The 14,680-nt window shown below is 44.9% G+C and overlaps 1 protein-coding gene across 4 annotated transcripts in view; it reads left to right on the forward strand.

Annotated features, from left to right (window-relative positions):
* Positions 1–4,169: 4,169 nt before the first annotated feature.
* Positions 4,170–14,680, forward strand: part of LOC110526878 (aminopeptidase N) — a 74,844-nt gene continuing 64,333 nt past the window's right edge. The window contains exon 1 of one of the 4 annotated variants that reach the window (XR_005039886.1): positions 4,170–4,266. The gene's annotated coding sequence lies outside the window, so the exon portion shown is untranslated. Of the gene's footprint in view, positions 4,522–13,964; positions 13,987–14,680 lie in introns of those variants that run through there. The other 3 variants (XM_036964375.1, XM_036964376.1, XM_036964378.1) reach the window with 3 other exon arrangements.

Raw genomic sequence — 14,680 nt, forward strand, 5'->3', positions numbered from 1 at the left:
GGAGGAGGCTGACTGTATGTTGGACAGGTTAATTGTTACTGTGCTGTGTTATTGATGTGTGAATCCTGGGGCTCCTCTCAAAATGATACAACTAAATAATACACCACTGCTTTTCTATTAATGAAATCACAACCAGCTTTTTCCTCTGTCAGGACATTATCGCTCCATCCTCTGTCAGGACATTATCCCTCCATCCTTCTGTCAGGACATTATCCATCTATCCTTCTGTCAGGACATTATCCCCCCATCCTTCTGTCGGGACATTATCCCTCCTTCCTCTGTCAGGACATTATCCCTCCATCATTCTGTGAGGACATTATCCCTCCATCCTTCTGTCAGGACATTAGCCCTATAACCCTCTGTCAGGACATTATCCCTCCATCCTTCTGTCAGGACATTATCCCTCCATGCTTCTGTCAGGACATTAGCCCTATAACCCTCTGTCAGGACATTATCCCTCCATCCTTCTGTCAGGACATTAGCCCTATAACCCTCTGTCAGGACATTATCCATCCATCCTTCTGTCAGGACATTATCCCCTCATCCTTCTGTCAGGACATTATCCCCTCATCCTTCTGTCGGGACATTATCCCTCCATCCTTCTGTCGGGACATTATCCCTCCATCCTTCTGTCGGGACATTATCCCTCCATTCTTCTGTCGGGACATTATCCCCCCATCCTTCTGTCGGGACATTATCCATCTATCCTTCTGTCAAGACATTATCCCCCCATCATTCTGTCAGGACATTATCCCCCCATCCTCTGTCAGGACATTATCCCTCCATCCTTCTGTCAGGACATTATCCATCTATCCTTCTGTCAGGACATTATCCCCCCATCCTTCTGTCGGGACATTATCCCTCCTTCCTCTGTCAGGACATTATCCCTCCATCATTCTGTGAGGACATTATCCCTCCATCCTTCTGTCAGGACATTATCCCTCCATGCTTCTGTCAGGACATTAGCCCTATAACCCTCTGTCAGGACATTATTCCTCCATCCTTCTGTCAGGACATTAGCCCTATAACCCTCTGTCAGGACATTATCCATCCATCCTTCTGTCAGGACATTATCCCCTCATCCTTCTGTCAGGACATTATCCCCTCATCCTTCTGTCGGGACATTATCCCTCCATCCTTCTGTCGGGACATTATCCCTCCATCCTTCTGTCGGGACATTATCCCTCCATTCTTCTGTCGGGACATTATCCCCCCATCCTTCTGTCGGGACATTATCCATCTATCCTTCTGTCAAGACATTATCCCCCCATCATTCTGTCAGGACATTATCCCCCCATCATTCTGTCAGGACATTATCCCCCCATCCTTCTGTCAGGACATTATCCCCCCTTCCTTCTGTCGGGACATTATCCCTCCATGCTTCTGTTAGGACATTCACCCTATAACCCTCTGTTAGGACATTATCCCCCCATCCTTCTGTCGGGACATTATCCCCCCATCCTTCTTTCAGCACATTATCCCTCCATCCTTCTGTCGGCACATTATCCCCCAATCTTTCTGTCGGGACATTATCCCTCCATCATTCTGTCGGGACATTATCCCTCCATCATTCTGTCGGGACATTATCCCTCCATCCTTCTGTCAGGACATTATCCCTCCATCCTTCTGTCAGGACATTAGCCCTATAACCCTCTGTTAGAAGGATGGGGGATAATGTCCTGTCGGGACATTATCCCTCCATGCTTCTGTCGGGATATTATTCCTCCATCCTTCTGTCGGGACATTATCCCTCCAACCTTCTGTCAGGACATTATCCCTCCAACCTTCTGTCAGGACATTACCCCTCCATCCTTCTGTCAGGACATTATCCCTCTAACCCTCTGTCAGGACATTATCCCTCTAAACTTCTGTCAGGACATCATCCCCCTAACCTTCTGTCAGGACATTATCCCCCTGACCTTCTGTCAGGACAGTATCCCTCTAACCTTCTGTCAGGACAGTATCCCTCTAACTTTCGGTCAGGACATTATCCTTCTGACCTTCTGTCAGGACATTATCCCTCTGACCTTCTGTCAGGACATTATCCCTCTGACCTTCTGTCAGGACATTATCCCTCCAACCTTCTGTCAGGACATTAACCCTCCAACCTTCTGTCAGGACATTACCCCTCCATCCTTCTGTCAGGACATTATCCCTTTAACCTTCTGTCATGACATTATCCATCTGACCTTCTGTCAGGACATTATTCCTCTGACCTTCTGTCAGGACATTATCCATCTAACCTTGTCGGGACATTATCCATCTGACCTTCTGTCGGGACATTATCCATCTGACCTTCTGTCAGGACATTATCCATCTGACCTTCTGTCAGGACATCTTTTCCTTTATTCTGTCTTTGTTGAAAACATTTCCCTGTTAGTCTCCACCTGTTGTTTACCAAGCAGGTGACCAATAGGATGTGATTTGATTTCTCCACGTGGGGGACGTGTAGCACAAGGCACAGCTTATTTACCTTTTCCTGTGTGCGTGGGGAAATTACACAGTTCTCCAGTTTTGTGATTTGCACAATATAATGACTACGATGTTGCTGTTGATCCCAATGGGCGTTAATAATGACATGTTATTGTAGCTGCGTTCTGTTTTGAACGTCAGTGTTAGTTTGTCCGTTGGTCTGTAATGAAAAACCCAGTCTACGTCCTAAATGACACGGCCCTGGCCAAAGGTCCTGTGTGTGTAGAGTTGGTGTGTGTGTGCGTGTGTGAGATCATTGTTTGCATGGGTCCAAAGTGTGTGCACTGAACTTGGTCAAGTTCTGGGCTTTTGGCGGGTGAAATAAATGTAGTCTTTAAGTTTGGACTGCTTATTTGTAATCAGAAGGTTTGGTATCATGTCCAGTCATATTTAATTGATTGGGTATTTATTTTTATTTTACCTTTATTTAACTAGGCAAGTCAGTTAAGAACAAATTCTTATTTTCAATGACGACCTAGGAACAGTGGGTTAACTGCCTGTTCAGGGGCAGAATGACAGATTTGTACCTTGTCAGCTCGGGGATTTGAACTTGCAACCTTCCGGTTACTAGTCCAACGCTCTAACCACTAGGCTACCCTGCTGCCCCATGGTATCATGTCTAGTCATATTTAATTGGTTTGGTATCATGTCCTGTCATATTTAATTGATTGATTTGGTATCATGTCATATCATATTTAATTGATTGATTTGGTATCATGTCATATTTAATTGATTGGTTTGGTATCATGTCTAGTCATATTTAATTGATTGGTTTGGTATCATGTCCTGTCATATTTAATTGATTGGTTTGGTATCATGTCCTGTCATATTTAATTGATTGGTTTGGTATGTCATATTTAATTGATTGGTTTGGTATCATGTCCAGTCATATTTAATTGATTGGTTTGGTATCATGTCATATTTAATTGATTGGTTTGGTATCATGTCCAGTCATATTTAATTGATTGGTTTGGTATCATGTCATATTTAATTGATTGGTTTGGTATCATGTCCTGTCATATTTAATTGATTGGTTTGGTATCATGTCCTGTCATATTTAATTGGTTTGGTATCATGTCCTGTCATATTTAATTGATTGGTTTGGTATCATGTCATATTTAATTGATTGGTTTGGTATCATGTCCTGTCATATTTAATTGATTGGTTTGGTATCATGTCCTGTCATATTTAATAGGTGGTTTCTGGTGTATACCAAGAGCTGCCATCAAGAAGGCCGACAATACAGTCAGTCAGAGTCGGCAGGAATCAGAGGAGTAAACAGGCCTAAATATTGAATGAACCTGATTCTGTTGTCTGTCTGCAACCTTCTCAAAGCGTTTTCCAAGACCACTTCTATCCAGAACATTGTAATGGTGAAGATATATCCATGTTATAAGTGTTGCTGCTACATTCCCTTAGAACAATAAAATGGCAGAGGAAACTTGTGTTCTGGACTGTTTATTTTGTGCCTTTTCCAAGTATACTGTTTGTACAGTAACAACAACAAACTTTTGTCAACACCTCGTTTTGTGTGTCTTTTCTCAGAAGACTACAGTCATGTCTTACCAGCCGACCTCAGAATGTTAGTCACAGTCACAAGTCTGTGGGCTGCATCCTAAATGGCTCCCTATTTCGTGCACTACTTTAGCCCATAGGGCTCATAGAGCTCTGATCAAAAGTAGTGCACTATATAGGGAATAGGGTGCCGTTTGGGAGTGATCCTGTGGTCAGTACTGATCATGTTCTCTACTGCCGTGGTTTCCTTTCCTGCCATCAGGTCCAAAGAACACCACAGTGAGTTCCAAGTTTCTTTCACATCCACTCTGACAGACACGCATTCCAACCCCGTCCTGTAGGATTCAGGGTGGGTCGTTCCCTTCCCTCCGACAGCTGTTTTTCCATCTATTGCAGTTGGAACAGGAAAACCTGAGGTATCTCCCACCTCTACACTAACACATGGGATCTGAATGAGTCCGTCCGTGTGTGTTGCTTCACAGCAGTCTGTTTGGGATCGTCTGGTCACTCAGTCTGGACATCAGTTCCTACCTGGTATGTACTGTGTTTTGTCTTTTAGTCTTCTAATGGGACAGTAAAACAGCATGAAGGTACAGCTAGTTATGCCTCTGGATTTGCGTGTCGTGTTTGATCAGAAGCAGAGTTCATGTCAATGTGTCAGGCTGTCTCAGCCAGGATTTATTCCACATATGGTCCTCTGTTGACGAGGCTTGTTCTGGGGGTTGTTTAAAGTATACGGGTGAGAGATTAATTTAGCTTTTTGTAACATGTCTCTGTGGTTCATTCAGAGTGATATGTGAAGAGTTAATGTGGTTGTAGCTGTGTATTGTTGCTGCTGCTTCATTGAAACACCAGGTGTTAGTAGTTACAGAGGAGTCACCCTGAACTGAAAGACCCTGAACAGGCTTCCTGGAAACCTGATCCCTGGAAACCACCATCAGTCACACACAGGTCTTCAACCTCTCTCTCTCTCTCTCTCTCTCGCTCGCTCGCTCTGACGGATGGAGGACTAACACATCCACCATGCCTTACATCTGCCATATACCACAGTTTATTAGGTATGCCACCCTGGCCAGTTTATTAGGTATGCCACCCTGGCCAGTTTATTAGGTCTGCCACCCTGGCCAGTTTATTAGGTCTGCCACGCCATTCACGAAAATGGATCGCTCCTACAGACAGTGAGTCATGTGGCCGTGGCTTGCTATGTTTGTATTTATTACCAATCCCCATTAATTCCTGCCAAGGCAGCAGCTACTCTTCCTGGGGTTTAGTATGTATCCCCATTAGTTCCTGCCAAGGCAGCAGCTACTCTTCCTGGGGTTTATTATGGATCCCCATTAGTTCATGCGAAGGAAGCAGCTACTCTTCCTGGGGTTTATTATGGATCCCCATTAGTTCCTGCCAAGGCAGCAGCTACTCTTCCTGGGGTTTATTATGGATCCCAATTAGTTCCTGCCAAGGCAGCAGCTACTCTTCCTGGGGTGTATTATGGATCCCCATTAGTTCCTGCCAAGGCAGCAGCTACTCTTCCTGGGGTTTAGTATGTATCCCCATTAGTTCCTGCCAAGGCAGCAGCTACTCTTCCTGGAGTTTATTATGGATCAGCATTAGTTCCTGCCAAGGCAGCAGCTACTCTTCCTGGAGTTTATTATGGATCAGCATTAGTTCCTGCCAAGGCAGCAGCTACTCTTCCCGTGGCTCCGGCAAAATTAAGGCAGTTGTACAATTTTAAAAACACAAATACTTTTAAATACATTCATAACATATTTCACAACATACTAAGTGTGTGCTCTTACATAATCCTTGTGTATAGTGCTTATATTATATTATATGTGTGTGCATGTGTCTGTGCCTATGTTTATGTTGCTTCACAGTCCCTGCTGTTCCATAACATGTATTTTGATGTTTTTTAAATCTGATTTTACTGCTGCATCAGTTACCTGATGTGGAATAGAGTTTCATGTAGTCATGGCTCTATGTAGTACTGTGGAATAGAGTTCCATGTAGTCATGGCTCTATGTAGTACTGTGGAATAGAGTTCCATGTAGTCATGGCTCTATGTAGTACTGTGGAATAGAGTTCCATGTAGTCATGGCTCTATGTAGTACTTTGTGCCTCCCATAGTCTGATCTGGACTTGGGGACTGTGAAGAGACAGGAGGAAAATGTTGGGGAACGAGATTTGTTTATGTATAGTACTGGTGGCATGTCTTGTGGGGTAGTCATGGGTGTCTGAGCTGTGTGCCAGTAGTTTAGGCCTAATATTATGGTATGTTAAACAGCTGTCATATACATTCATATAATGGTTCTACCGGTATGTTGCTTCACGTCAGTAGGTTAGAGTTGGCATGATAGCACAAACAGGCTAAGGACCTCATTGTCTGTAGCCCATAACAGATGTTACTAAATCACAGTGTAGTGGTAAAGTGTTGATACCTAATCACAGTGTAGTGGTAAAGTGTTGATACCTAATCACAGTGGTAGGGGGTTGACTTATAGTATCACCCTATTCCCTGTATAGTACACTACCAGGGTCACAGGTCAACAGGGGGTCATTTATGGTCAGTCAGGGGTAGGGGGTTGACCTATAGTATCACCCTTATTCCCTGTATAGTACACTAAATCAAATCAAATGTATTTATATAGCCCTTCGTACATCAGCTGATATCTCAAAGTGCTGTACAGAAACCCAGCCTAAAACCCCAAACAGCAAGCAATGCAGGTGTAGAAGCACAGTGGCTAGGTGAAGCACAGTGGCTAGAAGCACAGTGGCTAAAAACTCCCTAGAAAGGCCAAAACCTAGGAAGAAACCTAGAGAGGAACCAGGCTATGTGGGGTGGCCAGTCCTCTTCTGGCTGTGCCGGGTGGAGATTATAACAGAACATGGCCAAGTTGTTCAAATGTTCATAAATGACCAGCATGGTCGAATAATAATAAGGCAGAACAGTTGAAACTGGAGCAGCAGCACAGCCAGGTGGACTGGGGACAGCAAGGAGTCATCATGTCAGGTATTCCTGGGGCATGGTCCTTGGGCTCAGGTCCTCCGAGAGAGAGAAAGAAAGAGAGAATTAGAGAGAGCATATGTGGGATGGCCAGTCCTCTTCTGGCTGTGCCGGGTGGAGATTATAACAGAACATGGCCAAGATGTTCAAATGTTCATAAATGACCAGCATGGTCGAATAATAATAAGACAGAACAGTTGAAACTGGAGCAGCAGCACGATCAGGTGGACTGGGGACAGCAATGAGTCATCATGTCAGGTATTCCTGGGGCATGGTCCTAGGGCTCAGGTCCTCCGAGAGAGAGAAAGAAAGAGAAAATTAGAGAGAGCATATGTGGGATGGCCAGTCCTCTTCTGGCTGTGCCGGGTGGAGATTATAACAGAACATGGCCAAGATGTTCAAATGTTCATAAATGACCAGCATAGTCGAATAATAATAAGGCAGAACAGTTGAAACTGGAGCAGCAGCACGGCTAGGTGGACTGGGGACAGCAAGGAGTCATCATGTCAGGTAGTCCTGGGGCATGGTCCTAGGGCTCAGGTCCTCCGAGAGAGAGAAAGAAAGAGAGAAGGAGAGAATTAGAGAACGCACACTTAGATTCACACAGGACACCGAATAGGACAGGAGAAGTACTCCAGATATAACAAACTGACCCTAGCCCCCTGACACATAAACTACCAGGGTCACAGGTCAACAGGGGGTCATTTATGGTCATTTATGGTCAGTCAGGGGTAGGGGGTTGACCTATAGTATCACCCTATTCCCTGTAGTTTTCTCCCTCAATGATCCAAACATCTACTTCCTTGTTGTGTAGTTTTCTTGCTATTGGCACTTCTTTTACTTGAACTTGACCAAAGTAACCGTCTCTCTGGCTGACCTCTGACCTGAGTTCTGTCCTCAGCTTTCCCTCTGCAGAGTGTCTCGTCCAAGCTGCTCCTCTACCCTCTCCCGCCTGGCTGTCAGCGGCAGCTCCCCAACCCGTTCTCTGAATCCACCCCCACACCTGATCTACTCACACACTCACATACAGACACACAGTTCCTCTCTCCCCTTACCGTGGCCTCTATTTCCTACATCTCTCAGAGAAAATGACAATTCTCGTGGTATTTCTTTATGCACTGACTTTACTGAACTCTGGAGAAAACCAACATTGCCGCTGGTTGAGTACATTGAGGACAATGTGCTCTCCTGTACATCTGACAATGTGCTCTCCTGTACATCTGACAATGTGCTCTCCTGTACATCTGACAATGTGCTCTCCTGTACATCTGACAATGTGCTCTCCTGTACGTCTGACAATGTGCTCTCCCGTACGTCTGACAATGTGCTCTCCCGTACATCTGACGATGTGCTCTCCCGTACATCTGACAATGTGCCTTCCCGTACATCTGACAATGTGCTCTCCTCTCCATCTGACAATGTGCTCTCCCCTCCGTCTGACAATGTGCCTTCCCGTACATCTGACAATGTGCTCTCCCCTCCATTAGACAATGTGCTCTCCCCTCCATTAGACAATGAAATTCGCTTGCAGTAGGTCTCTTAAAAAAGAGAAGCCGTTCAAGGTTATTAAACAGAGGTGCCTAGTTATTCTTCTGTTGTTGATATCAGGTAATGTGCAACCTGGCCCTGATATGTCTCCAAACCCCCTGCAACCTAACCCTGATATGTCTACAAACCCCCTGCAACCTAACCCTGAGATGTCTCCATACCCCCTGCAACCTAACCCTGATATGTCTCCAAACCCCCTGCAACCTAACCCTGATATGTCTCCAAACCCCCTGCAACCTAACCCTGATATGTCTCCATACCCCCTGCAACCTAACCCTGATATGTCTCCAAACCCCCTGCAACCTAACCCTGATATGTCTCCAAACCCCCTACAACCTAACCCTGATATGTCTCCATACCCCCTGCAACCTAACCCTATGTCTCCAAACCCCCTGCAACCTAACCCTGATATATCTCCAAACCCCCTGCAACCTAACCCTGATATGTCTCCATACCCCCTGCAACCTAACCCTGATATGTCTCCATACCCCCTGCAACCTAACCCTGATATGTCTCCAAACCCCCTGCAACCTAACCCTGATATGTCTCCAAACCCCCTGTAACCTAACCCTGATATGTCTCCAAACCCCCTGCAACCTAACCCTGATATGTCTCCATACCCCCTGCAACCTAACCCTGATATGTCTCCAAACCCCCTGCAACCTAACCCTATGTCTCCAAACCCCCTGCAACCTAACCCTATGTCTCCAAACCCCCTGCAACCTAACCCTGATATGTCTCCAAACCCCCTGCAACCTAACCCTGGCCCTGATATGTCTCCAAACCCCCTGCAACCTAACCCTATGTCTCCAAACCCCCTGCAACCTAACCCTGATATGTCTCCAAACCCCCTTTGATTTTAAATCAAGATCTAGTTTTGGTATTTTTCATTTAAATATATGCAGCCTGTTGTCCAAAATTGATTGGTTAGGATTTGGGCTAAGTCAACTAATGCTGATGTAATTGTGTTTTCTAAAACTAGTCTGAAACTATTTGGAAACAGTTGGAATTTCTTGCTTTGAATCTTGAGGTTTCAAAGGGTCTCTAACTGTGATTGGCTGTTATAGACCCGCCTCTGCTCTCTGTCAGGAACACCGAGCCCACGTGTGTCCCATTTCCCTGACGACCCTCACGGCTCCACCCACCGATATCCTATTAAGGAAAACAAGAGTAAGGAGAAATATTTTGGCAGACAGTGGAAGGGTCGTCACATATCTGTATCTGTGATTGGCTGTTATAGACCCCCCTCTGCTCTCTGTATCTGTGATTGGCTGTTATAGACCCCCCTCTGCTCTCTGTATCTGTGATTGGCTGTTATAGATCCCCTTCTGCTCTCTATCTGTGATTGGCTGTTATAGATCCCCTTCTGCTCTCTGTATCTGTGATTGGCTGTTATAGACCCCCCTCTGCTCATTTTCTTCTCTGATGCACCTTATGTCTAAACTTCTTTACAGTGAAATTATCTTGATTGGTCAACATCTGAACTGGTGTTGGTTAAAGCCGGTGTCAGATGAGCGGGGGCGGCAGGGTAGCCTAGTGGTTAGAGGATTGGACTAGTTGGACTAGTAACCGAAAGGTTGCAAGTTCAAATCCCCGAGCTGACAAGGTACAAAATCTGTCGTTCTGCCCCTGAACAGGCAGTTAACCTTCTGTTCCTAGGCCATCATTGAAAATAAGAATTTGTTCTTAACTGACTTGCCTAGTAAAATAAAGGTAAAATATACAAATCTATGAATCTTACCCAGTTGATTAACTCACCCACTCGCCCAGATAAATCTACCCTGATTGATATCATATTGACAAATATTCCACATAAGTATTCTGTTGTTGGGGTTTTCTGTAATGATTTAAGTGACCATTGTGCTGTTGTTGCTGTTAGAAATACTAAGATTCCTAAGACAAACCTAAGAGAAATGAGAAATGTGAAGTATTTTAATGAGCAGGAATTAACACCCATCACAGGGACGTTAAAATTCAAATCTCTCCCGCTCTCACTCGAGACCCTATCCAGGGCCCGCTTGATCAAGAAACAAGGCCCCGGGCTTTGTCTATAGACTATAGACTATAGACTCTATAGACTGATACATATAGACCACAGGCTTTGTCTATAGACTCTGATACAAAGGTTGAGAAGAAAAAGGTCAAACGCTTCGTTAAAGCCACGCCCACTCAAAATCGGAAAAGTCAATCTGCTTCCACCTTGAACAGAAATGGCACATCACGTTGTTGTGAAGAACCACTCCACTTTGTGGGGAACATGTCCACTAACCATGAATCTAAACGGCCATTCCTGGAAACAGTCCTGGAAGACTGCTTAACTTGTGATGCGCTAATTGATTCGGGTTCGACAATATCCCTTATCTCTCAAACATTGTTTGATGATCTTAAAAGGGCTTTGAAGCCAACTAAACGTTGGTTAAAAATGGTACGATGCGACACTACACTTCGAGAGGTCACTCAGACTACCTCGCCTCTCACATTGAGAGTCATGCTGAAACTACACTTCAAGGACGTATCGCTCGTCTACCCTGTGTATGTTACCAGCCTCGAAACTGTAACCCTGCTACTTGGAGCAGACTTGATGGATCGGTTACTCCCATTGATGGATTGGAAAACCAACCAGGTATGGTCACAGGCCACCGTGCCTTCTCCACTGACCATACTGTCTTCCCCTAACGCTAGCTGCAACGCAGTCATTCACGAGGGGTATCTGTTGAAAGAACCCCCTGGGAAAAAGACGTTTAGAAACCTCTTGGGGCAGAATCCGATCCAAGGAGATATTACGATATCTCGTCACATTCCATCAGCCAGCCTGATTGACCATTCTTTTCATGATTTCGATTCATTCTCTGTGAATAAGCAACTTCCCTCCTCCTTGCAGTAATGCAATAAGGTAGTTGAGATGAACTCCTCTTGCCCTTCGGACACTTCCGCAAGCACTGCAGCCGTCTCAGCAAGAAAAACATTGATGCGCAGAGTGTACTCTGCTTCCGATGATACACCTTCCGTGTTGTTGGGGACCCCTTGTCACCCCTTACAATGACACTAATGGCGTCAGTCCAGCAACTGACCCGATGACTCCCACTGGTGAAACACTTTGCGATATCACAGAGCGATATCCTCGTCTCAGTTGGCAGGTACTGAAGAGGTTGCCACACGCGGACGCGGTGGTGACTGACATGCCTCTACAGCCACTGAGGGTGTTGAAGCACAAACACCAGGAGATTTGGTTGGAAGGTTACAGCCATTCTCATAACGCGGCCGCTGACAACTCGTACATAGGGTCCGACCTTTTCGTTTGTACCTCAAACACCAACACCACCCGCTGGTGGAGGGGTCCGGAGACATAAAGGGGGGGAATAGTAGCCCATACTCATGATGAGCCTCATCGAGGCCGGTGGGGGGGGTTGAAGCTACGGAAAACACTGTACGAGGCCGCCAGAGCATAAATTAAATCTAGTTGTAAACTCCCCTATGAGAACAGTGAGGAGCAGACAGGCCCCTAGATGGGGATTATCTTAGAACACATCTAAGATTGTACTGAGGTGGACCACACTGGTCGTAAAGGAAGTCTAGTGGACTTGTCCACCTTCAAACAAATGGCAACAATAATCATTCCTTGCCATGTGTAGGATCAACTACAATACAACTAGTAAAATGCTCCAATCATGTGTTCCGGTAGTATAATATTTCAGAATAAATCCGTAGGATAACTGGTCCCTTTGAGCACCAGTACCAATACCAGCGACAGTCAGTCTAGCTACAATCAGAAAGAAGGTTAGAGACCTAACCAATCAAATTACCCTTGACAACAGCGAGATAGGAGTCACTCAGAGTGCAACATGTGGAAGGGAATCTCCAGTGCACTCTTCCAATGGTTAACACGTCACTAATAAATAGAATCCTCCATTCAGGAGGAAAATTATTAGAATCATTAACCACGATCACACCACGTACGACTGGTCTAATACTTAGAGTACTTCCGTCGTGAGGTTAGCTCCTCCGTGGATAACATAGCTATGAAGTATACTTCTTCATACCTCCCGCCACTACGATAGTGGAAGACAGTGACTGCTAGTAAAACCACTACAGACTCCCTCGACACCAATTCTGACTGACCTCCAGACATTGACCTGAAAGTTACCTGACTACGTCAGACTCATTCTGGAGAAGTTGTAATCTGCCAGGATACTTGGTTTCCTTCCCTTGATATGTGCGCTTGTGTAAGCATAAACACACATGCACAACGGAACATCCAATTAGGACTTATGCTAGGACCACTGAAGGGTCCAAGCAAAATACCAGCCTTAGTAAATAAAGTTGAACATTTACTTCTAGGCCTTTGACTCTACAGCACTCACCAGTTTTCTTCCCAGAAGTCCATAGGTCATCCCTGTAGACTGCCCAGAACTAGTGCCTTACAGCTGTAAACGTATCATATAGTTATCAACTTAGGTTAGTGCCTAAGCAACACACCAAGTAGGAAAACCCCAGATATGAGAGACAATGCCATGCTAGTCATTTTGCCAGAACATTGGACGTACAGTATATAGAATACAGTCCAGTGAGATTATTTTTGTGTGAGAACTATATTTTGTATATCTTTTGTTTATGCTTTCATTCCTTTTCGGTTCAGTTCCTTTGACACTTAGGAAGTGATAGAGCCATAAACAAAGTCCCCATACAACCATCACTTAGTGCCACAACGCCGCTCATTGGGGAATAAATGTAATTAAATATATTTCATGAGTGTGCGTGCGTGCGTTGTTAACATCTGCCTAAGTTACTGCCCAGATCTTCCAGTCTGGACGACGACCAGACGACGGGCCCATGGGAAGCATCCTAAATGACACTACGTTAGATACGTTCACACCACAAGTTAATGATCGTAAAGACAGAACCTATCGGCCCATGGGAAGCATCCTAAATGACACTACGTTAGATACGTTCACACCACAAGTTAATGATCGTAAAGACAGAACCTATCGGCCCATGGGAAGCATCCTAAATGACACTACGTTAGATACGTTCACATCACAAGTTAATGATCGTAAAGACAGAACCTATCGGCCCATGGGAAGCATCCTAAATGACACTACATTAGATACGTTCACACCACAAGTTAATGAGCAACACACTGTATCCAAACCAGTAGTCCATGTTGTCTGTCCCAAATGAAGCCCTATTCCCTAAGTAGTGCACTATTTCTGACCAGGGCCAATTGTGAAGTAGTGCACTTTATAGTGTGCCATTTGGGACGTATACATGACCTGCTGCTTGGTTTGGATGCAGTGTGTTTGTCATTACCTTGTGTTGTGTGTTTGTCTCATGTAATGAAAGACTGGCTGTGGCTCAGATCAGCTAGCAGACAGACAACTATCAGCAGAGCTGTTTAGTCTTCAATCAGAGACCCATCAAGCTGCTAAGCTGTTGCCAGGTGTATCAACAAGGTAATGTGGCCTGATATTACTCTGTCTACCAATAAGAGGCTGATATTACTCTGTCCACCAATAAGAGGCTGATATTACTCTGTCTACCAATAAGAGGCTGATATTACTATACCAATAAGAGGCTGATATTACTCTACCAATAAGAGGCTGATATTACTCTGTCTACCAATAAGAGCCTGATATTACTCGGTCTACCAATAAGACCCTGATATTACTCTGTCTACTAATAAGAGCCTGATATTACTCTGTCTACCAATAAGAGGCTGATATTACTCTACCAATAAGAGGCTGATATTACTCTACCAATAAGAGGCTGATATTACTCTGTCTACCAATAAGAGCCTGATATTACTCTGCCTACCAATAAGAGGCTGATATTACTCTGTCTACCAATACGAGCCTGATATTACTCGGTCTAACAATAAGAGGCTGATATTACTCTACCAATAAGAGGCTGATATTACTCTCTGTCTACCAATAAGAGGCTGATATTACTCTGTCTACCAATAAGAGGCTGATATTACTCTGTCTACCAATAAGAGGCTGATATTAGACTCAGAACTGGCTGTCTGCACCATGTAACCTGATATTAGACTCAGGCCTGGCTGGCTGCACCATGTAACCTGATATTAGACTCAGGCCTGGCTGGCTGCACCATGTAACCTGATATTAGACTCAGGCCTGGCTGGCTGCA

This window comes from Oncorhynchus mykiss, chromosome 26 (genome assembly GCF_013265735.2).
Source record: "Oncorhynchus mykiss isolate Arlee chromosome 26, USDA_OmykA_1.1, whole genome shotgun sequence".
Classification (NCBI taxonomy): domain Eukaryota; kingdom Metazoa; phylum Chordata; class Actinopteri; order Salmoniformes; family Salmonidae; genus Oncorhynchus; species Oncorhynchus mykiss.